This window comes from Tachyglossus aculeatus, chromosome 20, assembly GCF_015852505.1.
Source record: "Tachyglossus aculeatus isolate mTacAcu1 chromosome 20, mTacAcu1.pri, whole genome shotgun sequence".
Classification (NCBI taxonomy): domain Eukaryota; kingdom Metazoa; phylum Chordata; class Mammalia; order Monotremata; family Tachyglossidae; genus Tachyglossus; species Tachyglossus aculeatus.
Window position 1 is genome coordinate 4,865,121 of NC_052085.1, and position 25,524 is coordinate 4,890,644.

At 47.7% G+C, this 25,524-nt stretch overlaps 1 protein-coding gene across 4 annotated transcripts in view; it reads right to left on the reverse strand.

Annotated features, from left to right (window-relative positions):
- The window catches only part of STARD13 (StAR related lipid transfer domain containing 13), a 326,179-nt gene that overhangs the window by 87,503 nt on the left and 213,152 nt on the right, over nt 1-25,524 (reverse strand). Inside the window, exon 1 of one of the 4 annotated variants that reach the window (XM_038761768.1) lies at nt 21,339-21,413. The exons of the other annotated variants lie outside the window; for them this stretch is intronic. The gene's annotated coding sequence lies outside the window, so the exon portion shown is untranslated. Of the gene's footprint in view, nt 1-21,338; nt 21,414-25,524 lie in introns of those variants that run through there. 4 annotated transcript variants of the gene reach the window in all.

The following is a 25,524-nucleotide window of genomic DNA, read 5'->3' on the forward strand; positions in this document are numbered from 1 at the left end:
CCACGGGCTGGGCTCATAGTATTGCGATTCAGCCGAATGGGAAAGGCACAAAGCATCTGACATGAGTGGCGGGAGAAACATCTAAAAATGCTTCGGCACAAAAGGGGATTAAAATGTCACAGGAAATTTTTTCTGGAAAATGGAACGGCTTATGAATGCTTCATTCTCCCCAGAACAGTTAAAACACTGTACGTGCGAGCTGTATGGGTGAGGGTAAATGGGGCGGCTTCCCCCTTTGTTCGATGTGCTGGCACTTTGGAATGCTTTCACTGGTGAACCCGGGGCGGTGAGTCACCGAGGGTGAGGGGCGGAAGGAGCCTTGTCTGAGCCAACGATCTCAGCGCCCATTATTTAGCCTATTCCAGAGAAAGAGGAACCGTCTTCGAACAGGAAGGGATGGATCCAAGCATAAAGGGGAAAGGGCCCTTCACCCTGCACCGTGGCCTAACAGAGACTGCACGGGACTGGGAGCCAGGAGCTCTGGATCTTTATCCTAGCTCGGCCCCCGGTTTGCTGGGAGACCTTAAGCAAGTCACTTTACCTCTCTGGGCCTCGGTTTTCTCATTGGGTACGATGGGGAGATGACACCTGTTCTCCCTATTTCTTGTCCTCATATGGGACAGGGACTCTGTCTACTTGTCTGCTGTCTATGCCAGCATTTGGCATGGTGTTTGGTACGTAAAAAGCACTTAATACTACCGTCACCACCCTTATTATCATCTCCGTTAGCTGTTCCTCATTACCGGGGGCCTCAGCCATCCAGTGCAGAAGGAAGATGACTCTCCTGCAAAGGGGAATGATGAACGGCTCTATCAGAAGGGGTGAAGCCCATCTAAAGCTATTAGGTTCATAACAGACTAATAAGACAGTGATGTGGAGCTCAAACCTGTGTGTGAGGGGGGCCGACCTGCTTTAGGCAAATTGGATCGTTTTCTTTCTATTATCGGGAGCTCAATAAAATGGAAGCAGCACATAAGTTCTTGTGAACCCATTTCTTTCTTCAACTTGCCCTGCCTGAGATGGGGTATAAGACAGCGGAGGCCTTTCTTGACATTCCTCAGTAGAGCCAAGCTTTCGGGACTTGAGATTAGCTTCCTTTCTTTTTGGTGTGATTGCAGGAAGACAATCAGTCAATCAATCGTATTTATTGAGCGCTTACTGTGTGCAGAGCACTGTACTAAGTGCTTGGGAAGTACAAGTTCGCAACATATAGAGACGGTCCCTACCCAACAGTGGGTTAGCCTTGAAATTATACAGGTGATCAGCTGTTTGGCTTCCATCGTAAGAAACAATGGGGAAGGAAATTCTTTCTCCCTGTGCACATAACAATAATAATAATAATGATGGCATTTGTTAAGCGCTTACTATGTGCCAGGCACTGTACTAAGTGCTGGGGTGGATACAAATGAGTCAAGTTGGACACAGTCCCTGTCCCATATGGGGCTCAAAGCCTCAATCCCCATTTTACAGTTGAGGTAACTGGTGCACAGGGGAGTGAAGTGACTTGCCCGAGGTCATACAGCAGACACGAGGTGGGGCCAGGTTAGAACCCACGACCTTCTGACTCCCATGCTGCTTCTCAAAAAAAGAAAGATAATAATAATGACATTTCTTAAGCACTTAGAACAGTGCCTGGCATATGGTAAGCGCTGGGGTAGATACAAGGTAATCAGGTTGGACACAGTCCATGACCCACATGGGGCTCACTCTTAATCCCCATTTTACAGATGAGGTAACTGAGGCACAGAGAAATAAAGTGACTTGCCCAAGTTCACAGAGCAGACAAGTGGTGAAGCTGGGATTAGAATGCTCCCTCCCTCCCTCCCTCCGTGTCAGAAAAATCTTCAGTCCCTGTGAGCTCAGGAATGCTTAACTGAAGCTTGATATTGCCAATGTTAACACCACCCCCATTTCCTGAAAGATGGAAAAAAATGACTCTTTCAGAGTGGCTCTTTCCCATCACCACAGATCCGCTGTACAGCAAATTCGGTTGGGGTTAACCTAGTGCTAGTAATTCCCCATCAACTGAGCCACTGTCCAAAATCCTTCTAAAATCCCACCTCCTCCAGGAAGTCTTCCCCACTTGATTCGCCACAGCCAAGTGATGCCAACCCAACAAACCTCCCTGTAGGTTACGGCTGTCCTCAGAATACTCTGGTATTCATTCAGCTCAGCTATGTCATCCTTGTTCTTCCTCCGGTTCCCACTCTCCGTAAATTGTTTTGATCTGTTCCCCGGATTAGACTGTAAACTCCTTGAAGGCAAGGAACCTGTGTCCTGCTTCTGTGTACTTTCCCCAGAATCTTAGCACAGGGCTCTAAACTCATCAGATGCTCCATGAATATCACTGCTTGATTGGAAACCTGTAGGTTGGTTTCAGGAATCTGATTCACTTTGAAACAAATGGGGGCTGCAGGCAGACTCCAGAAATCACACTGAGGAGTAAATTAAATCTAACTCTGATGACCCCTGGAAAAGATTTACTGAAGGTATTCTATTTATTTTGTTAATATGTTTGATTTTGTTCTCTGTTTCCCCCTTCTAGACTATGGAGCCCACTGTTGGGTAGGGACCGTCTCTACATGTTGCCAACTTGTACTTCCCAAGCGCTTAGTGCAGTGCTCTGCATATAGTAAGCGCTCAATAAATATGACTGACTGATTGATTGATTGAAGGCTCACCTGAATGTTGTTCTCTTTTTTCTTTAAGCTTATAACCACCAGAGGGGCCCACAAGACAGATGTACTTGATTCAGTTGTTCCTAAAATCTTTACCTTCCGAAATTTTTTCTTGGAAGGGCCCGAATTTGCAATTCACCTTCTTGATAAAATCCTGACTCAACTCTTAAGAATGTGGTTCACACACCGCAAACAGGAATCCCTAGAGATGTCCGTTTACACTTTCCTCCATATTCATCTTGCTACTTCAAACCTTCTCCTGCAAGTCAGCCTGATTTACGACGGTATATAATTTGTGAAAATAAAGCTTCTGAAATCTGGCACCCTTCGAGTTTCCCCTTTACGAAATGACCAAAAGGCCTCTTTACCGAATTTAAGCCAGAAGCAATGTCAACATCCTTCTGCGGGGCAAATTATATCCGAATGGTTCGAATCACTTATTTTTCAAGTTTGACTTTACAGGGCTCCCTAGTTACAACAATTCCCCCCTCTTAAAAGTAAGAACATAGACAGGATTTGCCCAGGACCTTTCTCTGAGCAACACCCTGCAAAAGCAGGCTTGTAGCAGTAAGTGGACTCCTCTCCCGGCCTCTCTCCTGCCACTTTGCCAAGCCAAATACATTCGGCCGCTTTTATCCTTCCCTATCAGTCAGTACCTGCCTTCCCTTAATCAGTCTTGCTGTAGGTCTCTGGAAAGTGTCCAACCCGCCTCCTAAGATGTCCGTTGAGAGGGATCTACGAGGCGGGATACTGGTTGGCGGTGGGGGGGAGGGGGGGGGCGGCCAAAAGGCGGAGGGAAAAAGAAAAACCCAATAGACTTTCGAATCCTCTTGTTCAGGAACAGGCAGAGCTGCCTAGAGAAGCTCTGGAACTTGTCCGAGCCCTACTGTTCCTCCGGACACCATCCCGCCCCCGCCGCCAGTCATATCTAGGAGCGGCCTCAATCAAAACATTTCATAACGTATCGACGGCTTTCCACCTCGCCGCGGCAGGTTCAAACAAGAAACGCATCTTGGCTTTCACGCCAACTGGCTGCAGGGGAACTGCCAATTTGTACTTCCCAAGCGCTTAGTACAGTGCTCTGCACATAGTAAGCGCTCAATAAATACGATTGATTGATTGATTGACAGGCGGATCACAGGCGGGTTGGGGTGGGGACCGTGGGGACCTTCTCTTGGGTCCAGAAGGAAGAAGTCCCCCATCACGTTGTTTTTTAAAAGGTATTTGCCAAGCACTTATTATGAGCCAGGCACCGTACTAAGAGCTGGGGTGAGTACAAGCTAATCAGGTTGGACACAGTCCGTGTCCCACGTGGGGCTCACAGTCTTAATCCCCATTTCCCAGATGAGGTAGCTGAGCCCAGAGAAGTGAAGGGACTTGGCCAAGGTCACACAGCAGACGAGTGGAAGAGCTGGAATTAGAATCCAAGTCCCTCCCACGGGGGCAGCGAGTCTCCCAGGGCTCTGCAACCGCTGAGACAAGGATACGTGGGTCTGGGATGGCGTCTCCCCTTCATTCGAGATCCTTCCCACAGCCCACTTCCCACTTGGGAAGGCTTCCCAAGAGGGAAGGAAGAGGTCTCACTGGGCCCACAGATATTTCTAGCAACCGCCTCCTCACTAACGCACGTTTGTGTGGCAATAGTGGTATTTCTAAAGTGCTTATACATATGTGCCGGTCACCGTACCAAACACTGGGGTCATCAATCATCAATCGTATTTATTGAGCGCTTACTATGTGCAGAGCACTGTACTAAGCGCTTGGGAAGTACAAATTGGCAACATATAGAGACAGTCCCTAACCAACAATACAATCAGGTGTGTCGTCGGTGTGCCGGCCCACGTACTGCGTGATGGGGAACGGCAGTGACAGTACCTACTGAGCACCCACTGAGTGCGATGCACTGCATTACGAGCTGGGAAAAGCACAACAGAAGCCTCGGACACGGTCCCTGCCCACAAGGGGTTTCCATTCTTTCGGAGGAGACAGGCATAAATACGTTTACAAAATGGGTGTCACTCTGCCTTGGATTGGAAGCTCCCAGAAGGCAGGGGAAGGTATAGTAAACAGTTTGAACTGCACTAAAGACATTGTGGACAATCCCGGGGCACTTTACAATGTACTCAGATGTCACCTCTGACACTGAGATAGTACACTCAAGGAATCACCATTCTTTTGGGGCCACAGGCCGCTTTCCTACCTCGAAGGGCTTGATAAATCAGCGGCATTTACTCAGCACCTACTGTGTGCCAACGCTGAACTACATTTTTGAGGGACTGAAGACACAATCCCTGCCCTCCAAGGGTTTATAATCCACAAGGCAAGGAACTCTGTTTAGTACAGTACACTACATTTAACAGGTGCTCAATACATGCTATCACTACTATTACTGCTGTTTGCAATTCCCTTACCGCCTAATTTGTTATTTTTACCAAGCGAACTTAACTTACCTCTGACAAGTCTTAGCTTTGAAAGAATTTTTATAGGCTTTGCTAGACTCTAACTGGTGAAACGTCCCTCGTCCCTCAGGAAAATAACAATCTTTCAGTGACTGGAGGTTGTTGTGTTGCATGCTTAGAAGCTAATGCACTCAATTACCAGACGAAAATATTCCTCCACCACTTGCAATAAATGAAACAAGGACAAACAAGAATTAAGATGAGGCTGATTAATCATAATATTCAAATGATATTGCTTTCTCTCCTGAAGAGGCATCCAGAAATGAATTTGATTACTGAGGGAAATAAAACGAGATAAAGGATGAGTCTAGGTGTCCGAGGGATCTCCGGGTGAATAATGGGGGTGTACCAAGACACCGTGTTTTCTGGGGTTGCCCAAGTGCCACCACCACCCTGGCCCCATCTCAAGGGGTGCAAACAACTAGTGTAAGTTCCAGCATCAGACTGTAAGTTCCTTCCACTCAATCAATCAATGGTATTTACTGAGCGTTTACTATGTGCAGAACAACAGAACTGGGGAAGCAACATGGCCTTGTGGAAAAAGCACGGGCCTAGCATTCAGAGGACCTGAGTTCTAATCCCAGTTCTGCCAATTTCTTGCTGTGTGACCTTGGGCAAGTCATTTCACACCCTCTGTGCCTCAGTTCTTCAACTGCAAAATGGGGATTCAGTACCCGTACTTCCTCCGACTTAGACTGTGTCCACCCTACCTCATATCTATCCCAGTACTTAGAACCGTGTCTGTTACATAAAAAAGCGCTCAACAAATACTGTTTAAAAAAAAAAAAGAATTAGCCGACACATTCCTTGCCCATTATGATCTGAGGGTCTAGAAGGGGACAGAGTTTCTATTTGGTGCTTTTATGGCTAAAGTACTTTATGTTAGCTATTTTTAATTTGCTCCCCACAAAACCCCTGCAAGTGTTCATGCTAGCGTTCATCGCCACATGCTAGTGTTCATCCCCAGTTTACAGATGGAGAAACTGAGGCATGGCGAGGTAAAGCGACTTGCCCGAGGCCACATTCACTAGGCAGGTGGCAGAGCCGGGACTAGAACCCGAGCCCTCCGACTTCCAGCACCTTAGCTTTCTCACTCCACCTCTCTGCATCCCACTCCTTCTGGGTCATCCCCAGAAGGAGATGCTGGAGAAGCAGCGTGGCTCAGTGGAAAGAGCCCCGGCTTTGGAGTCAGACGTCATGGGTTCGAATCCCGGCTCCGCCACTTGTCAGCTGTGTGACTTTGGGCAAGTCACTTCACTTCTCTGGGCCTCAGTTCCCTCATCTGTAAAATGAGGATTAAGGCTGTGAGCCCTCTGTGGGACAACCTGATCACCTTGTAACCTCCCCAGCGCTTAGAACAGTGCTTTGCACATAGTAAGCGCTTAATAAATACCATCATTATTATTATTATCCCCATTTCCTACCTGATTCAGCAGAGCAGATGAGTGGATTACCATGCTAGTGGTTTGAGCCATCAATCAATAGCAGTGTCACTATTTGCTCATGGCAGCCGGCTACAGGCAGACCTGAGACCCGAAACCTGGGGGTCTTTCCACCAGACCAACAATGGGACTGGTTTATAAACTTGAGGCAAATTGGCCCGGGGAATGCAGGTGTGGCACAGAGAAGTGGCCGCCAGAAAGGACGGGCAAGGGCAGGGTGGCTCTTTCCAAGTCTGCCATCCCAGAAGGCAGCATCAGCTCGTTGCTGCGAAACCGAACCGAGACTGTCAAGTGTCGCGCTAACAGCCCAAGTAGTGCTTCGGCTGGAGGTCGAAAGGCATGGTTGGATTTTAGACTGTGAGCCCACTGTTGGGTAGGGACTGTCTCTATATGTTGCCAACTTGTACTTCACAAGCGCTTAGTACAGTGTTCTGCACACAGTAAGTGCTCAATAAATATGACTGATTGATTGATTGATTTAGCAGTGGGTCTATGGCTTTTTCACCTTTGGTGTCCACTGTGATCAGCTGTCAGCACCAATCATTCCCAGAGGCTCAGCATGAACCCGGGGCGGGGGGAAACCGCATGCCTAAAGGAAAGGCTGCATCTACCAATCAATCGCTTCATCAATAGTACTTCCTGAACATTTACAGCACTATACTGCACAGCTGGGAGAGCACAACAGAGGTGGGCAGGCTGTCAGTTCATAAAATCTCACCCACCTATATAGTGAGAATTTAAATCCCCTCCCCCTTCCATGTCCCTCTATCAGTATGCACATATTTATATTCACAGTCTCTCTCTCTCTTTCCCCCCTACCCCCATTAATCATTGTTCTTAATGTTAAAGCTGCTTCCACACTGGGGAAGCAGTGTGGCTCAGTGGAAAGAGCCCGGGCTTTGGAGTCAGAAGTCAGGGGTTCAAAGCCTGGCTCCGCCAATTGTCAGCTGTGTGACTTTGGGCAAAGTCACTTAACTTCTCTGTGCCTCAGTTACCTCATCTGTAAAAGGAGAATTAAGACTGTGAGCCCCCCGTGGGACAACCAGATTACCTTGTAACCTCCCAGCACTTAGAACAGTGCTCTGCACATAGCAAGCGCTTAATAAATGCCATTATTATTATTATTATTAATCTCCCTGTGTGCTTACCAGGCACACAGGTAAGCAAACAGTGAAGGGAGAGGGCTTGTTCACTGTTTACCATCTTGTTTGGCTTTTGGCAAACGTTCCCCAACAGGATTAGCTGGCAGAATGTTGATTTTTCTCCAGACTCCTGCAAAAGACATTGGCATTTTCCAGGCCCCCGCCTCCCTGACTCATGCAGGCGACCCTGATGAATCAATCTCTGAACGCACCCTCGGCCTCTTCGTTCGGGTACGGAGTTTAGGAGTTGGGCGATACAATGGATAAATATTCTGTGTTTCCTCTCCGGGCGAAATGACTGAGCCCGATTCCCATCTTCCTCCCGGAGCATGGCCAGCTTTGCCAGAGCTCCTTGGGCTCTTGGAGATCCACGTGGCACACGTGAGCTGAGCCGCGCGCGGGAAGCGGGGGACCGCAGAGCTTGGCAGAGGAGGATGGGAATTTGGTGCAAGGGCTTGTCTGAAAGGGCAGTACGTTCCAGGAAGGACAGAAGGAATCCGGGAAGGGGCGGATGATGAAGGGGAGAGGCCACCCGAGCCGGTCGGTCCCAGATCCTACCCTGACGCTGGGACATTTCCCTCCAACAACGCGTTCCTGGGGGAGGGTGTGTTCTCCGGGAGGCAGGCCGACAGAGACTGACATGCTGATGGCCAGGGCTCCTAGACCCAGAGGAGCCCCGACTGTTCTTCTAGATTGCAACTCATTGTGGGCTGGGACTGTACCTGTTTATCGTTATACTGTACTCTCCCAAGAGCTTATTACAGTGCCCGTCCCATAGTATGCGCTCAATAAGTACAACTGCCTGACTCAGGCGCTGGGATGTCAAGGGATCAAATGCAACAACTCGGCAATAAAGCGATCCAGCAAATCTTATTCCACAGCCCACCTTACAGAACACCTATAAAACGGGGATGTGAGGGAGCGTGGCTTAGAGGCTTAGTGGATGGGGAATCGGGTCTTATCCGCTGACCTTTCCAAGCACCGAGTGTTCACTGTGCACAGGAAGTGCTCATTCATTCAATTGTATTTATTGGGTGCTTCCTGTGTACAAAGCACTGTACGAAGTGCTTGGGAGAGCACAATATAACAACAAACAGACCCCATTCCCTGCCTACAATGAGCTCATATCACTACGACAACTGCTACTGCTAGAACCAGTGGAAAGAGCGGGGCTGGGAGTCAGAGACCTGGATTCAAGATCCAGCTCTGTGCGCCTTTGGGCAAGTCACTTAACCCCTCTGTGCCTCAGTTTCCTCACCTGTAAAATGAGGGTACACTACCAGCTCTCCCTACCCCGAAGAGCGGAGCCCCGTGTGGGACAGGGACCACGTCCAACCGAATTATCTTCTATCCAGCCCCAACTGAGCAGTGTGTTTGGCACAGAGTAAGCGCTTAATGCATAGCAGAACAATTATAAAATTAAAGGAGCAAGTGGCAACCTCAAAAATCAAACACCAGCCGTAGATCTACACCTAGACTGGAAGCTCGTTGTGGGCAGGGAACGAGTCTACCAACTCTGTTAAGAGGTACTCTTCCAAGCGCTTATTACAAGGCTCTGCACACAGTAAGCACTCAATAAATACCAACTGATTGATCTACAGCAACTTGCGGGACTGTTTAGGCCCCCCGATCAGTTTACAGTCTGGCTACACAGCACCCACTCACCAAGCAATACAGGTCCAGTGCTCCCGGTGCATCGGCCAAGCGCTCAATAAATACGATTGATGATGATCGGCCAAGCCAAGATTCAGGCCACTGCTGCCTCAGTGGGCTGCTGGGTTCAGGAGCCTCTAGAGAGCCTTGCTCTGACCTTGTCTCAGCCCAGTGTCATTCTTGGCATTGCTGAGATTAGTCAATGGCCTTCTAGGGAATGGGGGCTAGGAGACAGGATCACACGGATCACGAGACCAAACTGAATTCCCACGAGCCAATTTGAGAGGCGGGTGTCTCAGGAGAGGGCAGGGAATACACCTACCAATTCTGCTACATTGTACCCTCCCAAGCGCTTAGTACAGTGCTCTGCACACAGTAAGCTCTCTATAAATATCACCGACTGGCTGATTGATTGGGTGTGTTGGTAAATGAAACCCAGGACGAATACGCAGACAACTAATGACTTGGTCAGGAATGAAAAAGAAAATCACAAGGGGAAAAGTCATTTTCCTTCCAGGGAAATGTAAACAGAGAAAAGAACACAGCAATCTGTAACCTCTATGGCTCAACCTGCGGGTTAATGTTTTACAACAAGAGAAGGCCGCTCCAGTCAGGCCATATGCTACCATAATTCCGTGTTCCAAAACGTACCTCAAATCGACTAAGATCCATTCTGTTCGGAGGGAAATCTGACCCAAGCTGTGTTCCCTCGAAGTACTTTCCAAAGGCCTGAGTGAGCAACTGCCACAAGGAAGAATGGTATTTACCGATGGGAAAAACCTCACCTGCGCAGCGTCCTCCAAAAGATAAACTATCAGCATTCAGACAAATGATCCACAATCAAACCAATGGTGAAGCGTTGACTTATCCGCTGCGGAAAGTCAACAAGACCAATCACCAGACCCTATTTCTAACCCACTGAATGGTTTTCAAGGGCGGAGAACATGGCGGGTTGATTCTGTGGGTGGTTGTGCTTCCATATGTAACACCTGTCTGGCTACATTACTAGGGCAGCTGCTAATCAGAAACACCTGTGCACTCATCATTGGACACGCTGGACCGGCTCTCAAGCAGCAGCCCCAGGTCTCCTTCTCCACAATTCCCTGCTCTCACCAGTCGGCAAGTCCATTATCATGCCAATGCTTGATCGCGAGTTGTTTAACTCGGAATCATTTCTCATGCAGTAATGATGATTATAGTATCTGTGAAATGCTTACTCTGTTCCAAGCACTTACCTAAGCACAGGTGTAGATACAGGATAATCAAGTCAGGCAGAGTCCCTGGCCCACATGGGCCTTACGGCCTAAATTCAGGGGATAACAGCTGTTTAATCCAAATTTTACAAATTAGCAAATGGAGGCCCAGAATTTAAGACATTTCCCAAGGTCACAATGAAGGCAAGTGGCGGAGTCAGGATTACAACCCAGGTCTCCTAACTTCCAGGCCCATATTCTTTCCACCAGGCCTCGCTACTTCTCCAACACAACTCCAACATGGCAACCGTACCTACGGAACAGCGTTTCGCTGCAGAAGTAGCACTTCTCTCCTGCCAGATCGAAAGCTCCTCAGAGCCGCGGTCAGATCTTCTAACTCAAGCGAACGCTCCTAAACACGATTAACAAAATAGTAGAATGGGGAAGAAGAATGTACAACACAGGAGGCTCCTGAAAGTTGGGCCTTAAATTTTACCGTTACTTGGCAGAATCAGTTTTAAAGATGGGCAGAAGATCCATCTGTTTCCACTCCACCATGATGCCCCTCTGGGTAGATAAAACGAGCAACAGGTGCTCTCAGCAATATCTTGCTGCACTCAACTCTGGCTGTGACAAAACCCAATCCCACCTTTCCAGGGATGCCTTGCCTTCATGAGAAGCAGTGTGGCCTACTGGATAGAGCCCAGGTCTCGGAGCCAGAAGGACCTGAGTTCTAATTCCGGCTCTGCCACTTGTCTGCTGGATGAGGTTGGGCAATTTAATTTCTCTGGGCCTCGGTCCGCTCATCTGTACAATGGGGATTAAGACTGTGACCCCATGTGACCCCCAGTCCTCCCAGACTGAGCCCCTTCCTTCCTCTCTCCCTCGTCCCCCCTCCATCCCCCCCATCTTACCTCCTTCCCTTCCCCACAGCACCTGTATATATGTATATATGTTTGTACATATTTATTACTCTATTTATTTATTTATTTTACTTGTACATATCTATTCTATTTATTTTATTTTGTTAGTATGTTTGGTTTTGTTCTCTGTCTCCCCCCTTTTAGACTGTGAGCCCACTGTTGGGTAGGGACTGCCTCTATATGTTGCCAATCTGTACTTCCCAAGCGCTTAGTACAGTGCTCTGCACATAGTAAGCGCTCAATAAATACGATTGATGATGATGATGATGATGGTGTGGGACACGGACCGCATCTAACCTGTTTAGCTTGTATCTCTCCCAGTGCTTAATACAGTGCCTGGCATATAGTAAGCGCTTAATAAATACCATTTAGAAAAATAAAACAAAAATGTTGGAAGGTGCCCCCTACCCCTTCCTGACAGCTAGGAGACAACCTATACTATTAGTGAGGTGATGTCAAAACTGATCATGTGACAACTCCTATGTGTATTCTTGGCTTGAAACCCACTCCATCCCAGGGCACGGACACATATTCTTCTCCTCAAAGGAAGCCAGGAAAAGTCTCGGTGGGTTTCTGTTGAAGAATGATTGGTTCCTCAGAATGATGGCATTTATTAAGCACTTTCTATCTGCCAAGCACTGTGCTCAGCGCTGAGGTAGATACATGACAATCAGTACACACAGTTCCTGTCCCACGTGAGGCTCACAGTCGAAGAGGGAGGAAGAACGGGTATTTTAATCTGACTTTACAGCTGAAGAAATTGAGGCCCAGGAGACTAAGCGCCTCTCCCAAGGTCAGCCAAAACCAGTGGCACAACTGAGTCTAGACTCCAGGTCTCTTGGCTTCCAAGCCCAGGCTCCTTCCCCTAAACCACACTGCTTTGCTTTGTGGAAAGGAGTGATAATCTGCCTTGGAGATCAAAATGATCCATTCTCATATTCCAAATGCTAACCAAAACACACTGAAATTAAGAACCAAGAATTCCCTAAACACAGTAGAAGAGAGTTTTATATAGAAAAATTGCTAATCTCATGCAAAAGTCCAGACTTTACCAAACTGAGAGAGGAAGGAGTTGGGAGAGAGGAAGTAGTTGCTGCTACACTGGAAACTCCTTGTGGGCAAGAATCACATCCCTTATGTCTATTGTACTCTCACGAGTGCTTAGTACAGTGCTCTGCACACAGTATTTGCTCCTAAAAATACTACTGAGCTCCAGATTATGAGAGGGAGTAGAAGAGCAAAAAAAAAGAAACCATCCAAACAGCATCCCGGGGCCCGTGCTAAAATTTTCCCCTCTCCCATCTCTACCATCTCCTTTGAGGAGTGACGGAGAGTGAAAGCTTTCCACATCTCGCTGCTCAACCGAAGAGGACAAAAATTTTGGTGAGTGGTTTTCCTTTCACTTGTCAAGCCACTGTGGCACAAACCACAGATCCCGTCACGTGGCTGTGCCTGATTCTGTTGGTGGCTAAAGGGCCGAGGAAACGAAGGGCCCAGAATCTCAACACTGAGAGCGACCGGGCATCCAGACGCAAGAAGAAAAACCTATTAGCAGGAGGGAGAAGTCAGCTTTTCTTAAGCCTGTCTGCAAACCCTCCCTCTCTGAGCTAATCTGAATGGGATTCTTTGGAACGGCCCATGCAAGTTGTAAAATGTATTTTTCTCAAGTTTGTTTTTCAGCGGTGTGAAAGCGCCAGAATCCCTCTCACTCTCAAAGCCCAGCTGCTTTCAAAGTAACTGGCTCATGCTAATTATCACCGACTAATTTCCAGCCTAATTACATTATCACGATGTAATGCTTGGACAAGAGCCAAAGTTAACTTTACTTTCCCGACATTTTCCAATTTCACCTTCACTCATTCCGCTCCCTCACCATCCTTGACCTCTCAACTGTTTTCCTTTACTTTCAGTGAAACAGCGCCCTTTATATATTGCATTTCAGCCGTGAGTTCTGAACAGCAGGAGCCTCTGACTCACGGGACATAAATTCAGGGTAGCTCACTTTTCCTTGCTCCGAGGAGAACATGACCGTAACCAGCAGGCACTGCCTTCTCACCCTGGATTCTGAGCTGCGTGGCAACCCGGCTCCACCCCTCTCCCTCTGCCAAGCAGCTCACCCCTCTGAACTGGAAAATAACGGAGCTGGAAGGGAAGAGGGGGTGGGGAGAGGGCCGTGTTTCAAAGGGTACATTTTGGAAAAGGCGGCTAAATGTCTGACCGAGAAGACTCCACCTCGGCTCTCCCTTAAAAACAGCTGCTGGACGGAAATGCCCGTGAGCGCGCGCAAACACACACATACCCAAACACCACGTCACCCCAAGTGCAGTGAATAATTGATGGACCCCATGAGGGACAGGGACTGTATCCGATCTGCCTGCCTGCCAGTTATTCCAGTACTTAGGACAGTGCTTGGCACATAGCAGTCACTCAATAAATACCAGTACTAACTGAAACCAAAATCTGATATTCACTACATTACCCTTGTAACTGTTGGTATTTTTCCACTGTGAGGAGAGCTGGCTTCCTTCATGTACGTAAACCTACTCACAGACCTTCCTCCTCCAATCAATCAATCGTATTTATTGAGCGCTTACTGTGTGCAGAGCACTGTACTAAGCGCTTGGGAAGTACAAGTTGGCAACATATAGAGACTGTCCCTACCCAACAGTGGGCTCACAGTCTAAAAAGACATTCACATTGCTCCAGCTATACCCAAATCCAACCTCTCTCTCCTCTCATTCATTCATTCAATCGTATTTGTTGAGCGCTTACTGTGTGCAGGGCACTGTACTAAGCGCTTGGGAAGTACAAGTTGGCAACATACAGAGACGGTCCCTACCCAACAATGGGCTCACAGTCTAGACGGGGGAGACAGGCAGCAAAACAAGACAGGTGGGCAGGTGTCAAGTCATCAGAATAAATAGAAGTAAAGCTAGATGCACATCATTAACAAAATAAATAGGAAATATGTACAAGTAAAGTAGAGTAATAAATCTGTACAAACATATGTACAGGTACTGTGGGGAGGGGAAGGAGGGGGAGATGAAGGAGGGGGCTCAGTGTGGGAAGGCCTCCTGGAGGAGGTGAGCTCTCAGTAGGGCTTTGAAGGGAGGAAGAGAGCCAGCTTGGAGGACGTGCAGAGGGAGAGCATTCCAGGCCAGGGGGAGGACGTGGTCTGGGGGTCGACGGCCCTTTATCATGGACAGAAAACGTTTCTATTTATTGGGGCTACAGAGATGTTAACAAGAACCCCTCCACACCCCCCGCCCCCCCCCCCCGGCACCCCCCCAAACTCCTCCTCATTAAAGTGATAAATAGCCAGCAGTTGTAAATACCACTTGCATGTCTTACACATTACAGATGCCAAGAGAATAGAGACTGGCAGAGAGTGGAATGACCACGCAATATTTGGAGAGAAATAAAATAAATGCACTTATTCCCAACACGGGGAAGAAGAGAATCTAATGTGACCTCTGATTCAAATAATGTAATGGGAATCCAATCGCTTATCATCTCACTCCTTACGGCCGGAGGCTGGGGGAGGTGACTGGACTTTCAATTTCTCCCCCCTCAGATCAGTTCTCTCCCAGTCTTGTGGGTGGGAAAAGGAGACATGGGTACAGTGGAAAGGAAAGTGATGGTGAATTTTCATCCTATTCACAAACACCCCTCAGTTTTTCAGGATTTTACATCCCTACAATTGGAATGCTTGCAGGCTTCTGAACTGCACCCCAAGATGAGCAAGTATAGAGTCATACTGGACTTCAGTGTCCTTAAGTAATTCATGGGTAAAGAATCTCATTCTTCGCTCCATGGGTCTCAGCCACAGGAGATTATCTGCTACTGAATCACGTCCATGCTACGTCATTGAAATGAAGTCAGTGAGGAGCAACTTTTCCTTTACCGGAAACATTGAGACAACAGCAATAAAGATGACGGCTAGATGTCACTGAGACCACTACGTTGGTATCACCTTCCGTTAAAAGATACGGTTAGGATTTTAACTGAAGCCCATTTTATCTGGGCACAGATTATATACACATATATAAAAAAAGCACAAAAATTCCAATTGGCACCCAGTACATGATAAGTGAAGTTTCTGTTGTGCTTTCCCAAATGCTCAGTACAATTTCTGTACCACAACTGGCGCTCCATACATAGAGTTGATGGACTAAGATACAATGAATCTAGCATCCGGCACTGGGAGTACTGGTTACTCTGGTGATGTTGGGAAGTCTAATTTCTTTCCCCTGGAGAGCCTATTCACAAACCCCAAAAGGTCAACCACACAGTCAATCTCACAGAGAAGGACCACTGTAGGCTTATAGGATGTCCAATGGAAATCTTGGGCATAAAGCGTTTAGTACAGTGCTCTGCACACAGTAAGCGCTCAATAAATACGATTGAATGAATGAATGAATAAAGGTACCTGCCAGTCTTTGTGTTATGTTGTAACATATGGTTACAGGATAGATAGATGTGAGGAGAAAAATGGATGTACGGATGAGTACGTGTCCTGGTAGCAGGGCGTGACAATCATTATGTACACAAGTTTTACAGGCAGGTGTGACTGCACGGTTCATTCGCGGCTAAAACAATGAAAATGGGATGCAGATGCACATGCGCAAATCAGGCAAGCAACCGATTTATCTGCTCTGTATATAAAGTAATTCTCTACCTAAGTGTGCCTTGTGAAAATGGACACAAAGTCTTCAGCAGGATGAGAAGCCTACTTCTGGTAGCGTGGCTGCATCTTGTACTCTCAGTGAGCTTTTTAACTAAAGCTAAGTCATTTTGATAATGTGCCTAATGGATTTTCAAGTCATAAGGGGAACATTGCTTTTCTTTCCATTCAATCAAGACTCGTACACAGGGTTTATGGAATGACATAATATCCTTCCTGAAATCAAACCTGCATGAAGGACCAGCATCCTTCACACATCACCAGTTCCTGAACTTCCACAAACAAATCCTGATTTCCAAGGAAACAATCTCATTCATCAAATGCAGGTCACTAAAATACATATTGTTCTTTTCGTCTGTAGTACAATAAGATTTCGGTGATTACAACTCTACTTTCCTCCAAAAGCCGTTATCTCCTCAAACAATGTACGCTTTCAAAATGTATAAGTTTAAACTAACGCACTTTAAAAATTTCCGAACGCCAGACATTTTGCTAATTTGATTCCGTGACTCTTTCGAACTCACTTGGAAGTCAAACAGATTTGTTCCCGGAAAACTGCGAGCCAAACTCTGAAAGAATGTTCCCCTTCCAAATTTCTACGGCAGCACGCAGACCAACAAGCTTTAGGGATACTTTTGCCTTTCGAATGCCCTTTCAAACTACACCGATACATTACAAGAGCTTTTAATCTGTGTCCTCTCCTCTCTGCCTCAGAGGGGATAATTGGAAATCGATTATTCGGAGGTTGTGTTCTTGCACCCTGCAAGTCAGAGGACTTGTTCCGAGGCTGGCCTCTGTGTTTTTCCTTTCCCGGACAAACACTATCAATAAACTTGTCAAGATTGCCCGGATAAGTCTACAACAGAAACAACATGTGAAGCTGGCAGTCAGTTTCATGGATTTATGAGACGTTTTACTATATTACCCACCTAGCCCTAAAGAAAGGTGTTGGTTTTGTTTTTTAATAAGTTGACATTTTCCATATTAAAATTCTGGACTGCTCATTTTGGAATATTCAGATTTTAAACGACAGTCGCCTATACCCATAAGGACATAGAGAGAGAGGGAGAGAGAGAGAGAGAGAGACATAGGGAGATATATGTAGAGAGAGAGATACACATAGAGAGATGTGGAGAGAGATAGAAAGATGAAGAGATCGAAAGATGTAGACAGAAAGATATAGAGAGAGATCAAAAGATGGAAAGATGGAGAGATAGATAGAAAGGTGTAGAAAGATGTAGAGATAGAGAAGTACATAAAGAGAGATAGGTAGATGTAGAGAGAAAGATAGCTACACATAGAGAGATGTGGAGAGAGAATAAAAGATGGAGAGATCGGAAGATGCAGACAGAAAGATATAGAGAGAGATCAAAAGATGGAGAGAGACGAAGAGATAGATAGAAAGGTGCAGAAAGATGTAGAGATAGAGAAGTACATAAAGAGAGATAGATAGATGTAGAGAGATAGCTACACATAGAGAGATGTGGAGAGAGATAGAAAGATAGAGAGATTGAAAGATGCAGATAAAAAGATATAGAGAGATCAAAAGATGGAGAGAAAGATGAAGAGATAGACAGAAAGGTGTAGAAGGATGTAGACATAGAGAAGTACAAAAAGAGAGATAGATAGATGTAGAGAGATAGCTACACATAGAGAGATGTGGAGAGAGATAGAAAGATGGAGAGATCAAAAGATGTAGATAGAAAGATATAGAGAGATCAAAAGATGGAGAGAAAGACGAAGAGACAGACAGAAAGGTGTAGAAGGATGTAGAGATAGAGAAGTACATAAAGAGAGATAGATAGATGTAGAGAGATAGCTACACATAGAGAGATGTGGAGAGAGATAGAAAGATGGAGAGATCGAAAGATGTAGATAGAAAGATATAGAGAGAGATCAAAAGATGGAGAGAAAGACGAAGAGATAGATAGAAAGGTGTAGAAAGATGTAGAGATAGAAAAGTACATAAAGAGAGAGAGATAGATGGAGAGAGATAGCTACACATAGAGAGATGTGGAGAGAGACAGAAAGATGGAGAGATCGAAAGATGTAGATAGAAAGATATAGAAAGAGATCAAAAGATGGAAAGATGAAGAGATAGAAAGGTGTAGAAAGATGTAGAGATAGAGAAGTATATATAGAGAGATAGATGTAGAGAGATAGCTACACATAGAGAGATGTGGACAGAGATAGAAAGATGGAGAGACTGAAAGATGTAGACAGAAAGATATAGAGAGAGATCAAAAGTTGGAGAGAAAGACGAAGAGATAGAAAGGTGCAGAAAGATGTAGAGATAGAGAAGTACATAAAGAGCGATAGATAGATAGAGACACCCCCTGAATCGAAAGCAACTAAGCCCTCAGACCCCACCTGACCAGACAGATGCCAGGTGAGCTGCCCTGTGCCGCCCGCCCTGAGCCCCCCAAGCTTCACGGAGTCCGCCTGGGGCAGTGCTCGGCACACAGTAAGCGCTCCAGAAATACGGCTCAATGAAATACGATTGAATGAATGGTTCTCGGACTTCTGGGGAGAACCTGCCAGCTGAATTCACGCCCGTGACCTGACAGCAGAGGGTACGTGTGGTGTGTATGTGTGTTTGTGTGTGTAGCAGAGGGTACGTATGGGGGGTGTGTGTGTTCATTCATTCATTCAATCGCATTTATTGAGCGCGTACTGTGTGTAGAGCACTGGACTAAGCGCTTGGGAAATACAAATCGGCAACAGACAGAGACGGTCCCTACCTGACAAAAGGCTCACAGTCTAGAAGGGGGAGACAGGCAACAAACAAGTACACAGGTGTCAAGGCCAACAGAATAATAATAATAGTGATGGCATTTATTAAGCGCTTACGATGTGCAAAGCACTGTTCTAAGCGCTGAGCACTGTTCTAAGAATAAACAGAATTATAGCTATCTGCACATCATTAATAAAATAAATTGAGTAATAAATATGCACAAGTGTGTGTGTGTGTGTGTGTGTTTACAGAGTTTCTGCAAACTGGGGTGCAGTGTGCTGTGGGAGGGCAGCGCAGCCTGGGGGCAGATGGGGTTGGGGTGTCAGAGGTCGTGGGTTCTAATCCTGCCTCCGCCACTTGTCAGCTGTGGGCAAGTCACTTCACTTCTCTGAGCCTCAGTTCCCTCATCTGTCAAATGGGGATGAAGACTGTGAGTTCCACGTGGGACAACCCTGATGAACTTGTATCTTCCCCCAGTGCTTAGAACAGTGCTTGGCACATAGTAAGCGCTTAACAAATGCCATCATTATTATTCCCTCATCTGTCAAATGGGGATGAAGACTGTGAGCCCCCCGTGGGACAACTTGATCACCTTGTATCCCCCCAGTGCTTTTCATTTATTCATTCATTCATTCGCATGTATTGAGCGCTTACTGTGTGCAGAGCACTGTACTAAGCGCTTGGGAAGTGCAAGTCGGCAACATATAGAGATGGTCCCTACCCAACAGCGGGCTCACAGTCTGGAAGGGGGAGACAGAGAACAAAACAAATTAATAAAATAACATAAATAGAATAGTAAATATGTACAAGTAAAATTGAGTAATAAATCTGCACAAACATGTATACAGGTGCTGTGGGGAGGGGATGGAGGTAGGGCGGGGGGGTGGGGAGGAGGAGAGTCTTCTAGACTGTGAGCCTGCTGTTGGGTTGGGACTGTCTCTATATTACTTCCCAAGCGCTTAGTACAGTGCTCTGCACACAGTAAGTGCTCAATAAATATGATTGAATGAATGAATGAAAGGAAAAAGGGGGCTCAGTCTGGGAAGGCCTCCTGGAGGAGGTGAGCTCTCAGTGCTCGGCCCATAGTAAGCGCTTAACAACTGCCGTCATTATTAGGATTATTTCCCGGGCACTCTGGCCTCGCCCTGTCGTAAGCGCTTAATAATAATAATGATGGCATTTATCAAGCGCCTATTATGTGCAGCACGGCTCAGTGGAAAGAGCCCGGGCTTGGGAGTCGGAGGTCATGGGTTCAAATCCCAGGTCTGCCACTTGTCAGCTGTGTGACTGGGCAAGTCGCTTCACTTCTCTGGGTCTCAGTTACCTCCCCCCGTGGGGCAACCTGATCACCTTATAACCTCCCCAGCGCTTAGAACAGTGCTTTGCACATAGTAAGCCCTTAATGCGTGCCATCATTATTATTATTATGTGCAAAGTGAGAAAGGCCAAGAGGAGGGTGATTTATGATTTCTAGACCGTGAGCCTGCTGCTGGGGAGGGACCGTCTCTATCTGTGGCCAAGTTGGCCTTCCCAAGCGCTCAGTCCATCATCATCATCATCAATTGCATTTATTGAGCGCTTCCTATGTGCAGAGCACTGTACTAAGCGTTTGGGAAGTACAAGTTGGTAACATATAGAGACAGTCCCTACCCAGCAGTGGGCTCACAGTCTCAAAGTCATCATCATCATCAATCGTATTTATTGAGCGCTTACTATATGCAGAGCACTGTACCAAGCGCTTGGGAAGTACAAATTGGCAACATATAGAGACCGTCCCTACCCAACAGTGGGCTCACAGTCTAAAAGGGGAAGACAGAGAAAAAAACCAAACATACTAACAAAATAAAATAAACAGAATAGATATGTACAAGTAAAATATCTTCAGTCTTCCAAGCTTCTGGAATTTCCTGTCATCTAAAATGCTGACAGTCAATCATTTCCACCCTCTTCTCTCTCAACAACCGTGACTATCTCTGCTCCGGCTTCTTTCTTTTCATTTTGATATCCTTTTAAATCAAGCAGGACCTTTTCCTGCGTACAGTTTTCATTATTATTATTACTATTATTATTGTTATTACTATTATTATTATTAAGTCCAGTGCTGTGCACACGGTAAGCGCTCAGTGAATAGCGTGGCTCACTGGAAAGAGCCCGGGCTTGGGAGTCAGAGGTCATGGGTTCGAATCCCGACCCCACCACACGTCTGCTGCGTGACCTCGGGCAAGTCACTTAACTTCTCTGAGCCTCGGTTCCCTTCATCTGTCAAATGGGGATTAAGACTGTGAGCCCCACGCGGGATAACTTGATCACTCCGGATCCACCACCAGCGCTTAGAACAGTGCTCTGCACACAGTAGGCGCTTAACAAATGTCATTATTGTCATTATTAAATAGGAGTGAATGAGATGGGGGGGGGGGGGGGGTGTCTGACCTTGCTGGATGCAGGTGAGGAGGCGCTGCCGGGCGAGGAGGCGGCTCAGGGTGTAGGGCGAGCGGCGCGGCCCGGCCTCCAGCCACACCAACATCACCGGCCGCCGCCTCGGCATCGCGGAGCGGCGCGGAGCGGCGCGGAGCGGGCGGACTGACTGACGGGCGGGCGCGCGCGCGGACTGACGGGCGCGGACGGATGAGGCGCGGACGGGCGCGCGCCCAGACGGACGCCCGCGCAGACTGGCGGGCGGACGAGGCGCGGACGGGCGCGCGCGCAGAAGGACGCCCGCGCAGACTGGCGCGCGGACGCACGAGCGCGCGCGCGCAGACTGGCGGACGGGCGCGCGCGCAGAAGGACGCACGCGCAGCCTGGCGCGCGGACGCACGAGCGCGCGCGCAGACTGGCAGACGGGCGCGCGCGCAGACGGACGCCCGCGCAGAATGGCGGGCGGGCGGACGTGCGCGCGCGCAGACGGACGCCCGCGCAGACTGGCGGGCGGGCGGACGAGGCGCGGACGGGCGCGCGCGCAGAAGGACGCACGCGCAGACTGGCGGGCGGACGGGCGCGCGCGCAGACGGACGCACGCGCAGCCTGGCGGGCGGACGGACGAGGCGCGGACGGGCGCGCGCGCAGACGGACGCACGCGCAGACTGGCGGGCGGACGGACGAGCGCGCGCGCGCAGACGGACGCGCGCGCAGACTGGCGGGCGGACGGACGAGGCGCGGACGGGCGCGCGCGCAGACGGACGCACGCGCAGACTGGCGGGCGGACGAGCGCGCGCGCAGCCTGACGGAGGCACGCGGGTCTCGGCCGTCCGTCCGGCCGCCCCACGAGGGCCTGACGCGAAGCACGGGGGACACGGGGGAGACGCCCCCCCTCCCGGGGAGGGGGGGGGTGGGGGGGGGCAACTCCCAACTCCAGCCCCGCCCCCCCGAGGGCACGTGACCGCGCCGGGCCAATGGGGGCCGCGCACCCACCCGGCGAGGCCAAGGGGCCACCGACAGAATCAGAATCACAACGACGGCAGTTGTGAGGCGCTTACTACTACTACTAGTACTACTAATAATAATAATATTTATTAAGCTTTTACTATGTGCAAAGCACTGTACTAAGCGCTGCGGAAGTTGCAATCAATCGTATTTATTGAGCGCACCCCACAGGACGAGGCCAAAGGGCCACGGACAGAATCAGAACGACGGCAGTTGTGAGGCGCTTACTACTACTACTACTACTACTAATAATGGCATTTATTAATGATAACAATGGCATTTATTAAGCGCTTACTCTGTGCAAAGCACTGTTCTAAGCGCTGAGGAAGTTACAATCAATCAATCGTATTTCTTGAGCACACCCACAGGACGAGGCCAAAGGGCCACAGAGATAATCAGAACGACGGCAGTTGTGAGGCGCTTACTACTACTACTAATAATAATAATAATGTTTATTAAGCGCTTACTCTGTGCAAAGCACTGTACTAAGCGCTGCGGAAGTTGCAATCAATCGTATTTATTGAGCACACCCACAGGACGAGGCCAAAGGGCCCCTGCGATAATCAGAACGACGGCAGTTGTGAGGCACTTACTACTACTACTACTAATAATAATAATGGTATTTATTAATAATAACGATGGCATTTATTAAGCGCTTACTCTGTGCAAAGCACTGTTCTAAGCGCTGAGGCAGTTACAATCAATCGTATTTCTTGAGCGCACCCACAGGACGAGGCCAAAGGGCCACGGAGATAATCAGAATGACGGCAGTTGTGAGGCGCTTACTACTACTACTACTACTAATAATAATGGCATTTAAGCGCTTACTCTGTGCAAAGCACTGTACTGAGCGCTGCGGAAGTTGCAATCAATCGTATTTCTTGAGCGCACCCACAGGACGAGGCCAAAGGGCCCCTGCGATAATCAGAACGACGGCAGTTGTGAGGCACTTACTACTACTACTACTACTACTAATAATGGTATTTATTAATAATAACGATGGCATTTATTAAGCGCTTACTCTGCGCAAAGCACTGTTCTAAGCGCTGAGGAAGTTACAATCAATCAATCGTATTTCTTGAGCGCACCCACAGGACGAGGCCAAAGGGCCACGGAGATAATCAGAACGACGGCAGTTGTGAGGCCCTTACTACTACTACTACTACTAATAATAATATTTATTAAGCTTTTACTATGTGCAAAGCACTGTTCTAAGCGCTGCGGAAGTTGCAATCAATCGTATTTATTGAGCACACCCACAGGACGAGGCCAAAGGGCCACAGAGATAATCAGAACGATGGCAGTTGTGAGGCGCTTACTACTACTAATAATAATAATGGCATTTATTAATAATGACAATGACATTTATTAAGCGCTTACTCTGTGCAAAGCACTGTTCTAAGCGCTGCGGAAGTTACAATCAATCAATCGTATTTATTGAGCGCACCCACAGGACGAGGCCAAAGGGCCACGGAGATAATCAGAACGACGGCAGTTGTGAGGCCCTTACTACTACTACTAATAATAATAATGGCATTTATTAAGCGTTTACTATGTGCAAAGCACTGTTCTAAGCGCTATGGAAGTTACAATCAATCATTTATTGAGCGCACCCACAGGACGAAGCCATAGGGCCACGGAGATAATCAGAACGACGGCAGTTGTGAGGCACTTACTACTACTACTAATAATAATAATGGCATTTAAGCGCTTACTATGTGCAAAACACTGTTCTAAGCGCTGCGGAAGTTACAATCAATCGTATTTATTGAGCGCACCCACAGGACGAGGCCAAAGGGCCACGGAGATAATCAGAACGACGGCAGTTGTGAAGCGCTTACTACTACCACTAATAATACTAATGGCATTTATTAAGCACTTACTATGTGCAAAGCACTGTTCTAAGCGCTGCGGAAGTTTCAATCAATCAATCGTATTGAGCGCTTACTGTGTGCACAGCACTGTACTAAGCGCTTGGGAAGTACAAGGTGATCAGGTTGTCCCACGGGGGGCTCACAGTCTTAATCCCCATTTTACAGACGAGGGAACTGAGGCACAGAGAAGTGAAGTGACATGCCCAAAGTCACCCAGCCGACAATTGGCAGGGCTGGGATTTGAACCCATGACCTCTGACTCCAAAGCCCAGGCTCTTTCCACTGAGCCACGCTATGTAAGCATAGTAGCGCTTACTATGTGCCAAGCACTGTTCTAAGCACTGGGGAGGATACAAGGTCATCAGGTTGTCCCACGGGGGGCTCACAGTCTTCATCCCCATTTGACAGGTGAGGGGACTGAGGCACAGAGAATCAATCGTATTTATTGAGCGCTTACTGTGTGCAGAGCACTGTACTAAGCACTTGGGAAGTACAAGTTGGCAACATATACAGTCCCTACCCAATAGTGGACTCACAGTCTAGAAGGGGGAGACAGAACAAAACCAAACATATTAACAAAATAAATAGAATAGATATGTACAAGTAAAATAAATAGAGTAATAAATACGTGCAAACATATATACAGGTGCTGTGGGGAAGGGAAGGAGGTAAGGCGGGAGGGATGGAGAGGGGAAGGAGGGGGCTCAGTCTGGGAAGGCCTCCTGGAGGAGGTGAGCTCTCAGTAGGGCCTTGAAGGGAGGAAGAGAGACCCACAGGATGAGGCCAAAGGGCCACAGAGATAATCATAACGACGGCAGTTGTGAAGCGCTTACTATGTGCCAAGCACTGTTCTAAGCACTGGGGAGGATACAAGGTCATCAGGTTGTCCCACGTGGGGCTCACAGTCTTCATCCCCATTTGACAGGTGAGGGAACTGAGGCACAGAGAAGTGAAGTGATTTGCCCAAAGTCACATATTTATATTGCAAAGGGAATGCTCCCCTTGTGTAAGCCCATTATGACACTCTTTATGGCTGTCCTGTACTGTCCAAGCGCTTAGTACAGTGCTCTGCACATAGTAAGTGCTCAACAAATGCCCACTGTTGGGTGGGGATTGTCTCTATCTGTTGCCGAATTGTACTTTCCAAGTGCTTAGTATAGTGCTCTGCACACAATAAATACAATTGAATGAATGAACAAATTTGATTGAATGAATAAATCAATCAATCGTATTTATTGAGCACTTACTATGTGCAGAGCACTGTACTAAGCGCTTGGGAAGTACAAATTGGCATCACATAGAGACAGTCCCTACCCTAGAAA